Here is a 15,161-nt window from a genome sequence, read left to right as displayed (position 1 = left end):
GTTTATGGAGTTGTTTATCAAACAAAAAACTGGAAACCAGAAAGAACCGGTTTCCGTTTCCTTTGGTAGGAAGGGAATGAAGGAAAAGCCAACTAGGTATCAAACTTTGGGGTCAGCTGAGGACTCAGTTCAAGCATTTCCAGTTGAAGGAAAACAAAGCAGAAGAATCCTTTATAAGGCCTGCAACTGTACTGGGGGTGGGGGTGGAATGATTTTTGCATGATTTTTTTTTTTTTTGCTGGAGCAGGAACAAAGCATTTAACTCGAGTTACATTACTGGTGCTGAAGTCATTCCATCTTCCTCACCAGGAAGACACATTCGAAATAGGTAGAAACCCATTTGCCTGAGCATAATTTGATGCCAAGAGCAGCAGCAGGAATGCCTTTTCTGGGGGGGCGAGGAGGCTGAAACTCAGATCTTGGACTCAGAAAATCCTTCTTCCTCAAACTGAACCTCTCGTCCCCATCCTAAAACTACCCCAAAGACCCTGCTATCCTAATTTTTAATGGCCGAGGATTTTTGAGCTGCAGATGCTGACACAAAATCTGAGAAGGTGAGAGCTGGAATCATTTGTCTTCAGTTTTATTTCCTTAAGCCCTCCTGCCCTCACCCACCCCCCACCTTGGGAGCAGGGCTGGGGATGCACTTTGCAGGGAAATTCACACTTTTGTTTGTCCTGAAGTTGCTTTAGCAAATGCTTCCATTTGCTGGCTTTCTTAGCAAGCCCAAGGGGCGCATCGTAGTTACTTGACACCGTGAGAGACAGGCAGGTTGAGCATCGCCTCCCCAGAGGACTCTCCAATCCCCCTGACCCATCATGGATGGTTCTCCTCTTGCCATTCCCAACTAAGACTCACCTGCCAGCTTCACAGAAGTCTTGCCTGCGCCTTTTAGAAAAGCCCTTTCATGCCACTCTGGAGACTCCCCATCGGCTCCCCTCCGTGACTGTGCTCAGCTATGCGAGCAGAGGGAACGTTTTGTTGAGCTGAGAGGGTGGGAGGAGGCATGTAGGGAAGCTTAAAGGTACAGGGAGGCAGGACAAAATGCACCTGGAAAAGCTCCTACATCTGCCCAGGAAGAAACTGCAACGCCAGAACACACAAATGGGATGATAGGAGGGAGGCCTGAGGATAGCAGAGCAGGGCGGCCATATTCCCTGGAGAAACCAGGGCCAGTGGCACCGGCTAGCTAGCAAGGCTTTGGGGACCACCTTTGAAACAAACCTGACATGGACGGTCTCTCGTGCTCACTTCTGTGGATCAGCCTGTAGTGCTGGGGCCGATCACGGCCCAGAAGCACCGTGGGCATGCGGGAGCTCTGGGGATCAGGATGTTTGAGTGCTCTGTCTGGAATCCTCTTGGAAGTATCCACATTGTTGCCCCTCCTTCTCCTGGCGCCGTTGGAAAGAGGCCCAATTCTTCTTGCGCTTCTACTGAAAGAGCAAACACGGCAAAAAAAAAACCCTCTTGGGATACAGTTAAAATCCTATGCATGCTTTCTTAGGAGTAAGCTCTATTGAACATAACGGAATTTATGTTAAATAAACATGCCTAGGATTAAGCAGCATGTTGCTCTTCTTTCTCTGTTCTACAAACCAAGAATCTCCAAACTGTGTTCCAAGGAAACTGGGGTTACCCAGTTCTGGGTTGTGGGGTTGCCAACCCCAGGTGGTGGCTGGAGATCTCCAGACAACCGATCTCCAGGCCATAGAGAGCAGTTCCCCTGGAGAAAATGGCTGTTTTGGAGGGTGAACTCTATGGCTTCATACACTGTTAAGGTCCCTTCCCTCCCTAAAACCCACCATCTCCAGGCTCCACCCACAAAATCTCCAGGAATTTCCCAACATGGAGGTGGCAACCATAAAATTCCCCCATTTGTACTTGCTAACATTTCACAGATACAAAAAGGGGGACATCCTGGGCAGGGTTGGGGGAGGCCTGACTACTAATGTCCCTCAAGGAATTACAACTGATCTCCAAACCACAGAGATCAGTTCCCCTGAAGAAAATGACTACTTTGAAGGGCAGACGATATGACACTACACCCTGTTGAAGTCCCTCCACCCCAATCCCCACTCTAGGGTTGCCAGCTCCAGGTTGGATAATTCCTGGAGATTTGGGGGGTGGAGCCTGGAGAGGGCAGGGTGTGGGGAGGAGAGGGGCCTTAGTGGAGTATACTGTCATACAGTCTACCCTCCAAGTCAGCCATTTCCTTCATTGGAACTGATCTCTGTGGCTTGGAGATCAGTTGTAATTCCAGGTCATCTCCAGCCACCACCTGGAGGTTGGCAGCTCTACCCCACCTTCCTCAGGCTCCAGGCCCAAATGTCCAAGAATTTCCCAACCCGGAGCTGTCAACACTGCTAGAAGCAGATGTATTGGGACCCCAAGCAGCTTACCATATTTTCCCCTTCTCCATTTTATCACCACAATGATCCTGTGAGGTAAATTAGGCTTGAGAGAAAGTGACTGGGGTCTAAGCTCTCTCAGCAAGCTTCCATGGCAGAATGGACAGCGGGAATTTGGATGGGATCAGGCCAAAGATCCTGTGGGAAACAGCATAAAACGAGGAGGGGGGGGGCTTCCGGGCTGCTTCAAAAAAACAAGAGACACATTTATCCTGGGAAATGTATTCCAGATTGCTCAGGATCCCTTGGGTTTCCTCATAACGTAAGAGACGCCATGTTGCATTGGGCCAGTGGTCCATTTAGTTTAGCATTAGGGTTGCCCGTCTCCAGGTGGTAGCTGGAGATCTCCCGGAATTACAACTGTTCTCCAGGTAGGCTTGCCAGCTCCAGGTTGGGAAATTCCTGGAGATTTTGGGGGTGAAGCCTGGAGAAAGTGGGGTTTGGAGACAGGAGGGACCCCAAGAGGGTATAAAGCCATAGAGTCCACCCTCCAAAGCAGCCAGTTTCTCCAGGGGAGCTAGTCTCTGTTGCCTGGAGATCAGTTGTAATTACGGGAGATCTCCAGCCTCCAATCTGGAGGCTGGCAACCCTATCTCCAGGCCACAGAGGTCAGTTCACTTAGAGAAAATGGCTGCTTTAGAGGGTAGACACTATGGAATTATACCTTGCTGACGTTCTTCCCCTCCCCAAATCCCACTTTCTCTAGGCTCTACGCCCCCAAATCTCTAGGAATTTCCCAGCTTGGAGCTGGCAACCTTATCTAGCATTCTCTTTCACATAGTGGTAAAACTGTTGTCCTGGAGCCCTAAGAAACAGCGCATAGAGGCTAAGGCCTTCCTTTGTTGCTGCCTTCTAGCAGCGGTATGGAGGTTCTCTTTAGCCACCACAGCTAGTAAACATCAATAGGTTTATCCTAGCCCTTGAAACTCTCTTGTCACACTCACATATAAATGGCTAGAATTTTGAAGCTCTCCTTTCTTGTTTTGTTCATGTGAATTATGAACAATAACGGCACTCTGAAAACACAGTCATGGAGTCTGCCGGCACCTTCAAGACTACTAGATTTATGGGCAGCAGAAGTTTTTGTGGACCTGCCTTGCCAGAGGAAAGCTGGCCTATCACCACAGATAAATCTGGTAACTTTTAAGGTGTCACCAGACTTTGTTTTTTCATGCTGCAGTGAACTAACTCTGTTACCCCACTGGGAAATGATACGCCAAGATTGCTTGCGGATCCCCTCTCAAAGTGCAGGAGAGATTTCTTGAAAAGGAGGGTGAGGTAGCTTCTGTTACGTAGTCACAATTTCCCAGCAAAATCGTCTCAGCACATATTTCCCCAAAGCAATCCTGGACAGCTGATTTACTACTTTTCTGATTTAAAATATTTATTACCTGTCATTCCATTAGCCCAAGGCGCTAACATGCGTGACGATAGGGTCAGAAAAACACAGTTAAAATAAAAAAGAATGAAGTCGAGTTTTGCCTCTTCAACAAGTCTACCTCAGGACTGACAGCGGAGAAGGTAGATAATTACGATGTTCCAGCACTGGTTATGGATCCTCCGGGATGTCCTGGAGAAGTTTCCTGATGGGTGCACACTGTACACGCACACGCGCACACAATCAGATGGACTTTCTAGCAGAACGCAAGATAGTTGGTGCTCCAACATCTCTTGCTTTGCAATGGAAGACATCAGAAGAACAACCTCCCCCAGCCCTACCACTTCCCTTCCATTCTTATGTGGGCCCAAAGAGGTTGCCAATCTCCAGCCAAGGCCTGGTATTCTCCAGGAATCCCAACTGATCTTCAGTTGTACAGAGATCAGTTTCCCTGGAGGAAACTGCAGCTTTGGGGAGCAGACTTTATGGTATACTATAGTATTTACAAGAAACTGAAGTCCTAGAGTGACAAGACTTCCCCACAGAGTTCCCTCCCCTCTCCAAACTCCACCCATCCCAGGTACTGCCCCCCAGTCTCCAAGAGTTTCCCAAAACAGAGTTGGCAACCCTGGTTAAGTGGTGCCCAGGTAGCTGCTTGCTGCCCATCTCCAAGGCCAGGCAGTCCAGCTAGTGTGCATGTCTTTGCCAATAGGTGTAGGGGCACTAAAGCACCTTTGTGGTCTCCTCCCATGTGCACAAGTCTAAAAAAGTTTCACACTGCAAACCCAAGCAGCCTCTACCGCTGTTGTATTTTTTTTAGCAAGAGCTCAGAGCAGCTCCCAGTCTGGCTGCACCCTGGTAGCTCCTGTGGGGCACAAATATGTAATAGAAATGCAGCTGTTGCATTCACTGAGGGAGAGAGGGCTGTCACAAAAAGGGTTTTGAGCTGTTTTGTGTGATGAAGCCTTTGTAAGAAGAGGAGGCAAAGCTGCAGAAGGGGAGAAGTCTACTGTCTAAGAGTTGCTTAAAAGAACCTCCATGTTCAGAAGCGTGCTATCTGTTCCAGTTGCTGAGAGAGGGGAGTAGAGAACGCCAAGAATATTGATCCAGAGGAGTTAGCTGTGTTAGTCTGTAATCACAAAATAGAGTCCAGTAGCACCTCTGATGATGCATGTGACGAAGAGAGCTGTGGTTCTCAAAAACTTATGTTGCAATAAAGTTGGTTAGTCTTAAAGGTGCTACTCTATTTTAAGAATGTTAATGTTGCCCTATGGAACAGCCTACCTAAAAAACCAGGCTCTTACAAGGTCAAATTAATATTTAGAGCTTGCCAAGCTCCGTGCTAAACATATATCAAGATCTGATCATCGCTCTTGGCAGCAATTTTGCACCACTAAATCATTCAACGCAGAATGCAAACTAGGATATGCTCCATCTGTCCTTATTTACCAGGTCCTGTAGCCTGTTGGGTCCTTGTTTTGTCCCTCTTTAGGACTGGAAGGGGGGCCTTGTTCAAAATGAATTTGCACGAGAATGCCCCAGTTCTCATTCTTCAAAGCTGAGCTCCCTTCCCAGAGCCTCTTCAATTTAAATCTCTGAGGAGGATTGTTGAATGCATCTTGCCTCTGTATGCATGTATGGTAATATATATGCATAAACTCTAATGCACCATGCAGTACACTGTGGCTGTGGAGGCACCTCAGCTCTAGAACACAATCATAACCCTTGGCATGTGTTGAAAGCATTTCACATACATTAATCTTGTAAGCATCACAACACCCCTGCAAGGTAGGTCATGCAGAGAGAAAGAGAGAGAGAGTCACCCAGCAGGTTTTATAGTTGCATAGGGCTTTGAACCTGGGTCTTCCAGATCCTAATGTGATATTCTAAACACCACACTGTACTAGGTCTATGCGATGCATCCAGGCTACTAAAGGTAAGCATGTCTGGGTCGGGTCTGTGTCTTCCTCTAGAAGAAAATACTCTTGGACAACTGGAATTTTTGAACATATCTGTGACCAAAAGAATTAACCCAATCTTTTAAATCAATGGAGGCTAGTTGGATGAAGAGGATCCAAATTCAGCATGCAGCATGGAGTAATTTTTTTTTTAGTTTAATTTAAAAGTCTTAATATCCTGCCCTTGGCCAGTACAGACTCATAAAACAGCTTACAAAATATCATGTGCAATAAAAAACCCAAGACTCATCTAAAAATGATTAAAAAATCAAAAAATCAGGGACACTCCACAGCTAACCACAGATTAAGCCTCAGCAGACTACTAAAAGACCAGGAGTGGTACTAAAACACTACAAAACTATATAAAACTCAGCAAACTAATTAGGACAGCAATCATGGACAGATGGAATGGAAGAATTACGATCCTTGTTCTGAGAACAGTAAAGTTACAAGCACGTCCAGATTTTCACCCGAGAAATGCCAGACAGTATGCAGAGCTGCTCGAGCCTTACAGAAGGGCAGGTTCTAGGAGCAGAAAAAGCAAGAACTGAGGACAGAAAGGTGGGGAAACTTGGGAAAATGAGGGGAAATGGGAGAGACCAGAGGCTGGGATGGTTTCCTAGCCAAGCCCCGCAGAGCAGACATGGGTATCCCCAACAGGCCAAATAGACCCCCGCCCAGATTTGTTTCAAAATAGTGGGGAAGAGGGGGGCGGAAGAATCTTTTCCACCTACACCACTGTCCCAATTTGAATTGGGATCTGGGCACCGTGAGAAGTGAGAACCCACCAATCACATCTTATTGTTACACAGGGTAGATCCAGAGGAGTTAGCCATGTTGGTCTGTAGTAGCAAAATAGTAAAGAGTCCAGTAGCGCCTTTAAAACTATCCAACTTTATTGTAGCATAAGCCTTCAAGAGCCACAGCTCTCTTTGTCAGATGCATCTGACAAAGAGAGCTGTGGCTCTCGAAAGCTTATGCTACAATAAAGTTGGTTAGTCTTAAAGGCGCTACTGGACTCTTTACTATTTTGCACAGGGTAGGTATCCCACACTCTGGGTACTCCATAATGAGAGAGAAAGGAAGCGGGGAAAGGGCAGAGGAGATCTGCACAGGGCTGGGACCTGAAATATTCAATCAACTGCTTGGCTGTTGACTTGATGTCTGCTTAGAACACTTCAGGCTGTCAGGCTAGCAGCTCATTTCTTCTTATTTCGCAGCTTGAGTGTGCTGCCTGATGGCTCCTTCAAACCAGCATTTTTTAAAAAATTCTCCTTGTGTCATTAGTTTCTAGCCCACCTGATTTCTAAGGCTTGGACTCAGTGCAGCTATAAAAAGAAGATTATATACACCAAACCTTTGCCGATCGATCTCTGCTTTAAAAGATTAGCGTGGGCAGCAGTGCCAGTGGGGGCCGAGAGGGGCCGGGGAGGTGGCTGCTGCCAAAGCCGAAACAGAGCCGGGCTGTGTTATGTGGCCCCCCTTATCATTAGGGATGAGCACAACAGATCATTGTAATTATCCAAGCCTTTGATTCCCTTCTGCGATGAGTCATAATCAGGTTACCCAACTGGAGCCTTTGAACTGACTGGGAAACACAGACCTGGCCGGTTGTTCTCAGCCAGCAGGCATTCAGCCAGCCCAGCTATTACCCACCTGTCCATCTTCATTTCACCACCCTGAAAAGCCCTGAAAAGCCCCCACAGAGAAGACTAGCCTGGAAACCCCTTTGGGCCTATTCAAGGGTCTTCCTATGGTTGATCCCATGGCAAGGCAAGAACTGGAGAGAAATTGATGGGCTCTCACCCTGTTTTTCTTCCAAAGGATACTGGAGCAATTATAGAAACAAAGTGACAGGCCACTCTGGCCACTGGCACACACGAGTAGCGTGACCATCTATGGCTGACCCCCCCAAAAATAGAACCAGGACTCATTTCGAGGGGGAACGCACAGGAACGCAGTTCTGGCAGTTCCCCAAAGAGGTCACATGTCAAGTGGCCCCACCCACCTGACTCGGCCATTTTGGGCCCGTTTCGGCCCGGACTGGGGCCAAAACGGCCCAGATTGGGCCTCTGACGAGTGGTGAATCACTCTCCTGCTCATCAGCGGCCCGATCCTGACCATTTTGGGTCCCTTTTCAGCCATTTTCAGCCCCTTTTTGCCATTTTGGGCCCAATTTCAGCCCTGAATGGCCAGGATTGGGTCCAAAACAGCCAGAATAGGTGATGTCTGGGGGTGTGGCATATGCAAATCAGTTATACTGATGACACACTTCCGGCGATGGCAAGAGGCGTGGCATATGCTAATGAGTTATGCTAATGCGTCCCTCCAGCCCTTTTTCTACAAAATGACCCCTGTATAGAACCTTTTTTTTAAAAAAAGGGCAAAATATGCATGTGTGTGGTCTAATAGAGTGTTGGAGTAGCCCTTCCTGTCACAGGTGGTAACTGGGCAGTTGAGCCAAGGACTTTTCTACCGCATGTGAAGTCTGCAATAAACTAAAACCTTAGTTGTTCCCTTGGTGTCTATTGGAATGGCCAGAGAAGGATGGTAAATCTGGGTGGAGGAGTACCCCTAGCCCTGGGGGGTTTAACACAGTTGTTAATATCTCCTACATGCAAGATGTATGCATTGCATTTAGGATTGCCAAAGTCTGGTTGGAAAATTCGTGGAGATTTGGGATTGAAGCCTGGGGAGAGCAAGATTTTAGGGAAGGACCTCAGCAGAGAATAATGCCATAGAGTCCCCACTCACCCACCACCCACCCCAAAGCAAACATTTTCTCCAGGGGAATTGATCTCTATGGACTGGAGATTAGTTGTAATTCTGCGAGAGTCTCCAGTAGAAGGCGTCTCTGACTCTAGCTTAGTTTCAGGTGGGTAGCTAGTTTGTAGTCGAAGAGCAAGATCCAGGTCCAATAGCACCTTAATATTAACTAGATTTCCAAGGTATGAGCTTTTAAGAGTCAAAGCTCCCTCTGTCAAATACAAAGATTGGAAAAAGGAAGGAGTTTTTATAATCCAGGCAGAGGGTGGGAGAGGTATTGTTAATGAGAGTGTCAGGAAGCTAGCTATAATAGATGTTACTGTGTACTGTGGCCCCCAAGTGCTTTTAATGCCCCATTTTTGCAGTCCCAGGAAGGCATCCCTTGGAGACCAAGGTTCAAATTAACACTTTCTCAGCCTAACCTACCTGACAGTCTTGTCGTTGCTCTGAAGATGAAATAGAGGTAGCCAACTCTAGGTTGGGAATTTCCTGGAGATTTGGGAGTATTTATATTATTTATAGTCTGCCTTTCTCACTGAGACCCAAGGAAGATTACAGAGTGTAAGTCCATACCATCAACAACAGGGAGAGTCAATAAACAATGCAATAGGGGATGCATAAGTACGAATCTGAAAAAGAAGCATAAAATTCAAACATAGGAATACAGAGATGAAACACTGCTGAAACAAACATAAATAATTTGACATGACTGATTAAACGATATAGTAACCACCCACTAGGACCATAATTACAATTACAGGCAATACCCAGTAATATACTGGAGAGGGCAGAGTCTGGGGAAGAGAAGGACCTCAGTAGGGTACAATGCCACCCTCCAAAGCAGCCATTTTCTCCAGGGGCACTGATCTCTGTAGCTTGGAGAGGAGTAATTCCTGGAGATCTCCAGGGCCAACCTGGAGGATGGCCACCCTAAATAGAACAGGAGATTGGAGGCTGCTTCTGGGGAGGAGTGGTATAAATATCTAAATAAATAAATGAAAGAATAATTTATATTCAGAGATGCAAGTTGGCACAATTGCCATCATTTAACACAACTTAGCCTAGCGCCAGCTTTGCTTGCTGTCCAGTTTCTGGTTGTGAATGGGGAACTTTCCAAGGCCCTTGTGCTCATCCTCTTGAGTTCAGCCTGGTTACCTTTCGGAGCCCCTCTTCCAGGTTTCGAAAGTTCTCGGGTTCCTGTAGGGGATCCCAGCTTCCACAGCCACTTTAGTCGATTTCATTGGCCAGAAACAGAACCCAGAAATTTCAGAGGATAGGCCTAAAAAAAAAAAATCCACCAAAAATCACAAAAGGGCATGTTTGGTCACTGTAGAGACCAGAGGGCTGGAGACAAGTTGCCTCACTTTCACTCCCAACAAGACAGCCAAGAAACAGCGGCTGGGCCAAATACCGCCAAATGGATCTCCCTATTCTTTCCTCCCTCATGCGCCATTGCGGAATTCGGAAGGCCTTATTTTATGCACACTGCCTGGCACCAGGAAGAGAAGCTGTGTGTGTACCCTTTTTCCCAGAAAAGGGTACAAAAACTCCCACAGTGACTGAAAATGCAGAGAAGGACCCAACCGTGTCAACGGGAATGCCTTTGCCCGGTTACAGGTAATTCCATTTCCTCTAGGCTGCCCTTCAGACTGTATTTTAAAACACATTGCTCTCCTTTCCACACCCGGGCAGGTCTTTCTGGTTTCCGAGTGTCCGCTTCACCTCTGTGGGGAGAAGCGGCCTTCTGTGCCCCTCACAGCAACAGGGTCAGCAAAGCTTCTTTTTCTAAAGCTCCGTAACCCAAGAACATTCCTCAGTTCCAGAGCGGCTGCTTTTTTTGCACGGCCTTTGTGAGAAGCGGCACAGAGTGTACAGGCACACCAAGGGGAGAGAGGGAACACGTAAAAGGCCACTCCCAAAATGGTCCCACAAGGTTACTGGGAGAGTGTTCGGCTGAGCCGGGCCTTTGAAGAACAGGCAGGAGCCCACGTGTTATCATGAGATCCCTTCAGTGCAACGGATCTAGGATTAAGGAAGCAGCGGCTGCCGTACTTACAAAGCCAAAAAAGCACTCCGAGAGGGAGCCTCGTGAGGGGCTCCCCTGGAAGGACCGCTCATGCCCAAAATCTTGAGTGGTACATTTAAAGAAACGTTGATTCAAAGCTGGAACAAACTATGCAGACCAGTGTCCATGGGGGGCTGTTTCATTCTGTTATTATTTCTCTAGTAAAGCCAAGCACCATGCTACAGTTGCCAACCTCCAGGTGGAACCTGGAGATCTCTGAGAACTGTTAGAATATGTGGTTATCTTGACTAACAGAAGGTGCCGCAACAAAGATTGTATCTAGAAAGCAAGGAACTGGAAATGCAGTTTCTGGTCAGAGAGCTAAGAAAGGCGTTATAGGTGCCGCCAGTTTGTTCCAGACTTACTTGCAATAAGGGCTGTGTTAGTGAGGCGTCTCTGTCTCCTTTTGAATGCACTATCAAAACAGAACTACAACTGATTTTCAGACAATAGAAGCCATTTCCCCGGGGGGGGGGGGGACTGTCTTAGAGGGTGTACTCCATGGCATTTTACCCTACCAAGGCCTCTCCTCAAACCTTCAGAAATTTCCCAACCCAGAAATGGCAACCTAGGTCCCTACCCTGAGGCTCTTACAAGCCATAAGAAGTCAACAAAAGGAAGAGGAGGGGGGAGAAATGGGAAGAAGCGCATTCTGTCTTGTTGTTCACAACATTAGGCTTATTTTCTGTATGGAAAGGGTCATACCTCCTCTTGGTCCCCTCTCCTCTAATCCTTTCCTCCTTCCTAAACAATGATTTCTTACCTGTAGTTTTCTCACCTGGTATATCTTACCTCCCATGTGCTTACGTTAATCTTGTGCATCCATCTAATGTGGACCGAACCCTTCCAAGCTACAGGCTTCTGCATTCTGTGGACAATCATTAGGAAACAATTTTAATTTTAGCATCCTCTCCTTTGGGCTACCTTTTGGCAATCACCAGCATTTCAGGATCCAAAAAGGAGATGCATATAGTAGGCATATGGTGTGTCAGGTGCCCACTGAGAGCAAATTCAGCGGGGTTTAAAGAAGAACGCTGCACACCACCGATCTTTTAAAAAGAGTTTTAATTAAGGACATTATACGTTTAAGCTTTTAACATTGTGTAAGCTACAGTGGTATTAAAAAATGAAGCCTCCTTTTTAAAGATATAAATAAATGTCGGTCAACTTCAGTTTTCAGGTTACGACAATCTCACCTAGGTGTTCCAAAGCCCACTTTTGCCAATGGATATGTATAGGGTTGGTAAAAATAAAAAAGCTAGAAGAATTTTTAAAATGCCCTTAGTGTACCTCCCCCTCCCCCTCCCCACTTTTTGCAATAGAAAAACTGCACATTTGAAGGGAAGCACTAAAAAAAAACCCTAATCAAATACTCCCTCTTTTGGAATGAGTTAAGAGCTTTTTAAGAGCTTTTTAAGACTCACTCAAAATGTATAATGTGAAGATTTTAATGTACGAACCTATGACATTAGAAAATAAAAATTCCCATATATATTGTAGATTCATGCAGTATTTTTAAGGATATATGCATTGTTTTGTCCACAATTAATGTGTATAGTACACTATTGAAAAGTTCACAGTTCTCCAGTGTTCTAAAGTCTACATCAATATTCAAATACTAGTAATACTGTGCCCTGACCTGGATAGCCCAAGTGAGCCTGATCTCATAAGATTTCAGAAGCTAAGCAGGGTTGGCCTGGGTTAGTAATTGGACAGGAGACCTCCAACAAAGACCAGGGCTGTTTCCACACTACTCACCTTCATCCGGAATGCTGCAGAACATCGTGAAAAAAACGTGGAAGATAGCATCTTCTCACGCAAAACTCGTACGAGAAGACGGTATCTTCCGCGTTTTTCTCGTGACGTTCTGCAGCGTTCCAGATGAAGATGAGTAGTGTGGAAACGGCCCTGGGTTGCAGAGGCAGGCAATGGCAAACCACCTCTGTTAGTCTCTTGCCTTGAAAACCCCACCAGGGGTCACCATAACTCAGATATGACATGATGGCACTCTTCACCATAGCAATACTGTATGAGATTATTTCTACCCAAATAATATACTTTGACTGCTATACAATTTTGTTTTTTTTGTTTTTATTTTTTCCTACATCTCAGATGCCATCCACTAAGGTAGCATAGGATGGAGTGGTTTGCATTTCTCTTTGTGTGTATCTCTCTAGTATTTGGGTATATTGGCAATTTTGCATGTAAAAAAATTTGAAACTTCATCTGCCAAATAGTACACGTGTATATCCTCTAAATGATATGTTTTACATTGTTAAAGTACTAAAATAAGTCTAGTCCCGATAAGAAAGTATTCTATATCCTTCATTGTCACCCCCCCCAAATTTGTTTTTACACCCCCACAATGGCCTTAACATTTCCAGAGCCTGAGCCAGAAACTAAAAAAATTCAGCTTGCTAAATGGATAGGATTTGAAAACATGGTGATATCAGGGTATGCACAACAGCATTTTCAGTGGTCAGGCCATCATTTCCTGGGGCATTTCTTTGCCCTTTCCTGCTCCTTGCAAATGCAGAATTATTTTAAAAGTCAGCAAAATGCACGCAAAGCTGTTTATTCAAATAAATCACACAGCTCCCAAGACTCAACTCATCTTTGGTCCAAAAGTTAATTTCTTTTTGACATTTTTAAAAATAGTGAGTCTTGGGTTACCTTAAAAAACAAAGACACAGTGTTTTTGGCTTGGAGCCAATTTGATGTAGTGGTTAAGAGTGGCAGGACTCTAATCTGGAGAGCCAGGTTTGATTTCCCCACTTCTCCGCTTTGAAGCCAGCTGGGTGACCTTGGGTCAGTCATAGCTCTCTGGAGCTCTCTCAGCCCCACCTCCTAACAACAACAGCAGCGCTTATATGCTGTTCTTCTAGATAGATTAGTGCCTCACCCAGTGGTGAAAAAGCTAGTGTTATTATTATCCTCACAATACAGCTGGGGAACTGAGGCTGAGAGGAGTGGCTTACCCAAGGCCACTCCTGCGCTCATGGCAGCAGTGGGATTTGAACTAGTAGATTGTTGTGGGGATATTATCATCATACTTTGTAAACTGCTCTGAGTGGCTACTAAGTTGTCTTGAAGGGCAGTATATAAATTGAATGTTGTTATTGCTATTATTATTGGGGCATAAGATTTATTGTGTATCCCAGCCATGGCTTGGTTTCTGATTAGCATTTCCATGGGCTTGTGCCCTCTTTCATCTTCCCATGGGAGCCCAAAATCTTCCCCCTAAAATCCACAGGGAATATTTGGGGCTGTGCAGAGGAGAGAAGAAAATCCCACCGTGTGAGTGGAAGTCTTTGTGCCCAAGGAAATATTGGTTGGAAATCAAGCCTTTGTTTGGAACAGAGCACTTCAGATTTATCATGATACAATCTTTCGTGGACAAGAACCCACAGATAATTATGCCACAAGCTCCTTTGTATTTTTGCAAACATGACAAGCCCTCTGAAACACAGTAGGCCTCTGAAAACTGGCAGTGAAAATCTGCAATTTGGACAAGGGCTGCTGGACTGGTGGGAGAAATTGTTGAAGCAAGATATTTGATTGGGTTGAGCAAGACTCTGAGGGAATCTAAAGTGGATTTTCTTGCTGTGGCTGCCTCTCTAAAAGCCAGCTGAGTATTACCTTTCTCCCTTACTGCAAGTAAAATACTTAATGTGGCAAAATTCAGATCTTGTCCATGAAATGCAACGTTCACCACTGGCCGGGGCAGCAATGCAGCTGCATGGTCCTTTGGGCATGGGCGCCAATGAAGGCAATGGGGAAGGATTGCTTTAAATGCAGATTTACTAAGACATATCTCCATCCTTGACCCTTGCTGTCTATGGGCATAGGGAGATCAACAAGCATATGAATGAAAAGGAAATCTTGGTCATTCGAGAACAAGCAGGCACTGGGACACAAGGCCAGATATCTCCAACCTTGACGAACCTATGGGGACTTCTGGAAAAGTTGAGAAGAGTGAGCATACCATAAAATGGCTACCATGGGGGCAGAGCCAACCACAAAATGGCTGCTTTGGGGGAGCTGGGGCCAATCACAAAATGTTGGGAGGTTGCAAACTGAACATCCTCGAGACAGAGGCAGCTATTTCTGAATGAGTGTTCCTTGCAGACACCAACGTGGCACCGTCTAGGGCTCTTCTGAAGCACCTCCCTGCTCCGATGAGACAGAAAAAAACGCCAGGACTGGTTCTTTGCTTTGTAGGAGAAGCCAATAAACATCACATTGGGGATCGCTAACCTAACCCATTTCACAGAGTTTATGCAATGGTCAAATGTGAGAGGTTATTGGGGCTCTGAAATCTCTAATAGGAAGAATAGGCTGAGTTCAGGCAAAGCTTCCAATGTAGGCAGTTACATCAAATCTTATGCAATATCTGCAAGCTCATGGTGATTTTGCAGGCCTGAAATTTCTTGGTTGCAAATATTTGGCTTCTTCACTGGCAGGAAACCCAAGGTGACCTTGGTAACATAAAAGGAGATGGCTCTCAAAAGGCAAGAAGAGATCGATACTGGCGTCAGGAACACAGAGCCAACCTTAAAACGCCACACAAATTGCAGTGCTGCAGA

The sequence above is a fragment of the Eublepharis macularius genome, chromosome 5, assembly GCF_028583425.1.
Source record: "Eublepharis macularius isolate TG4126 chromosome 5, MPM_Emac_v1.0, whole genome shotgun sequence".
In the NCBI taxonomy this organism is placed as follows: Eukaryota; Metazoa; Chordata; class Lepidosauria; order Squamata; family Eublepharidae; genus Eublepharis; species Eublepharis macularius.
This window is presented reverse-complemented; position numbering follows the sequence as displayed.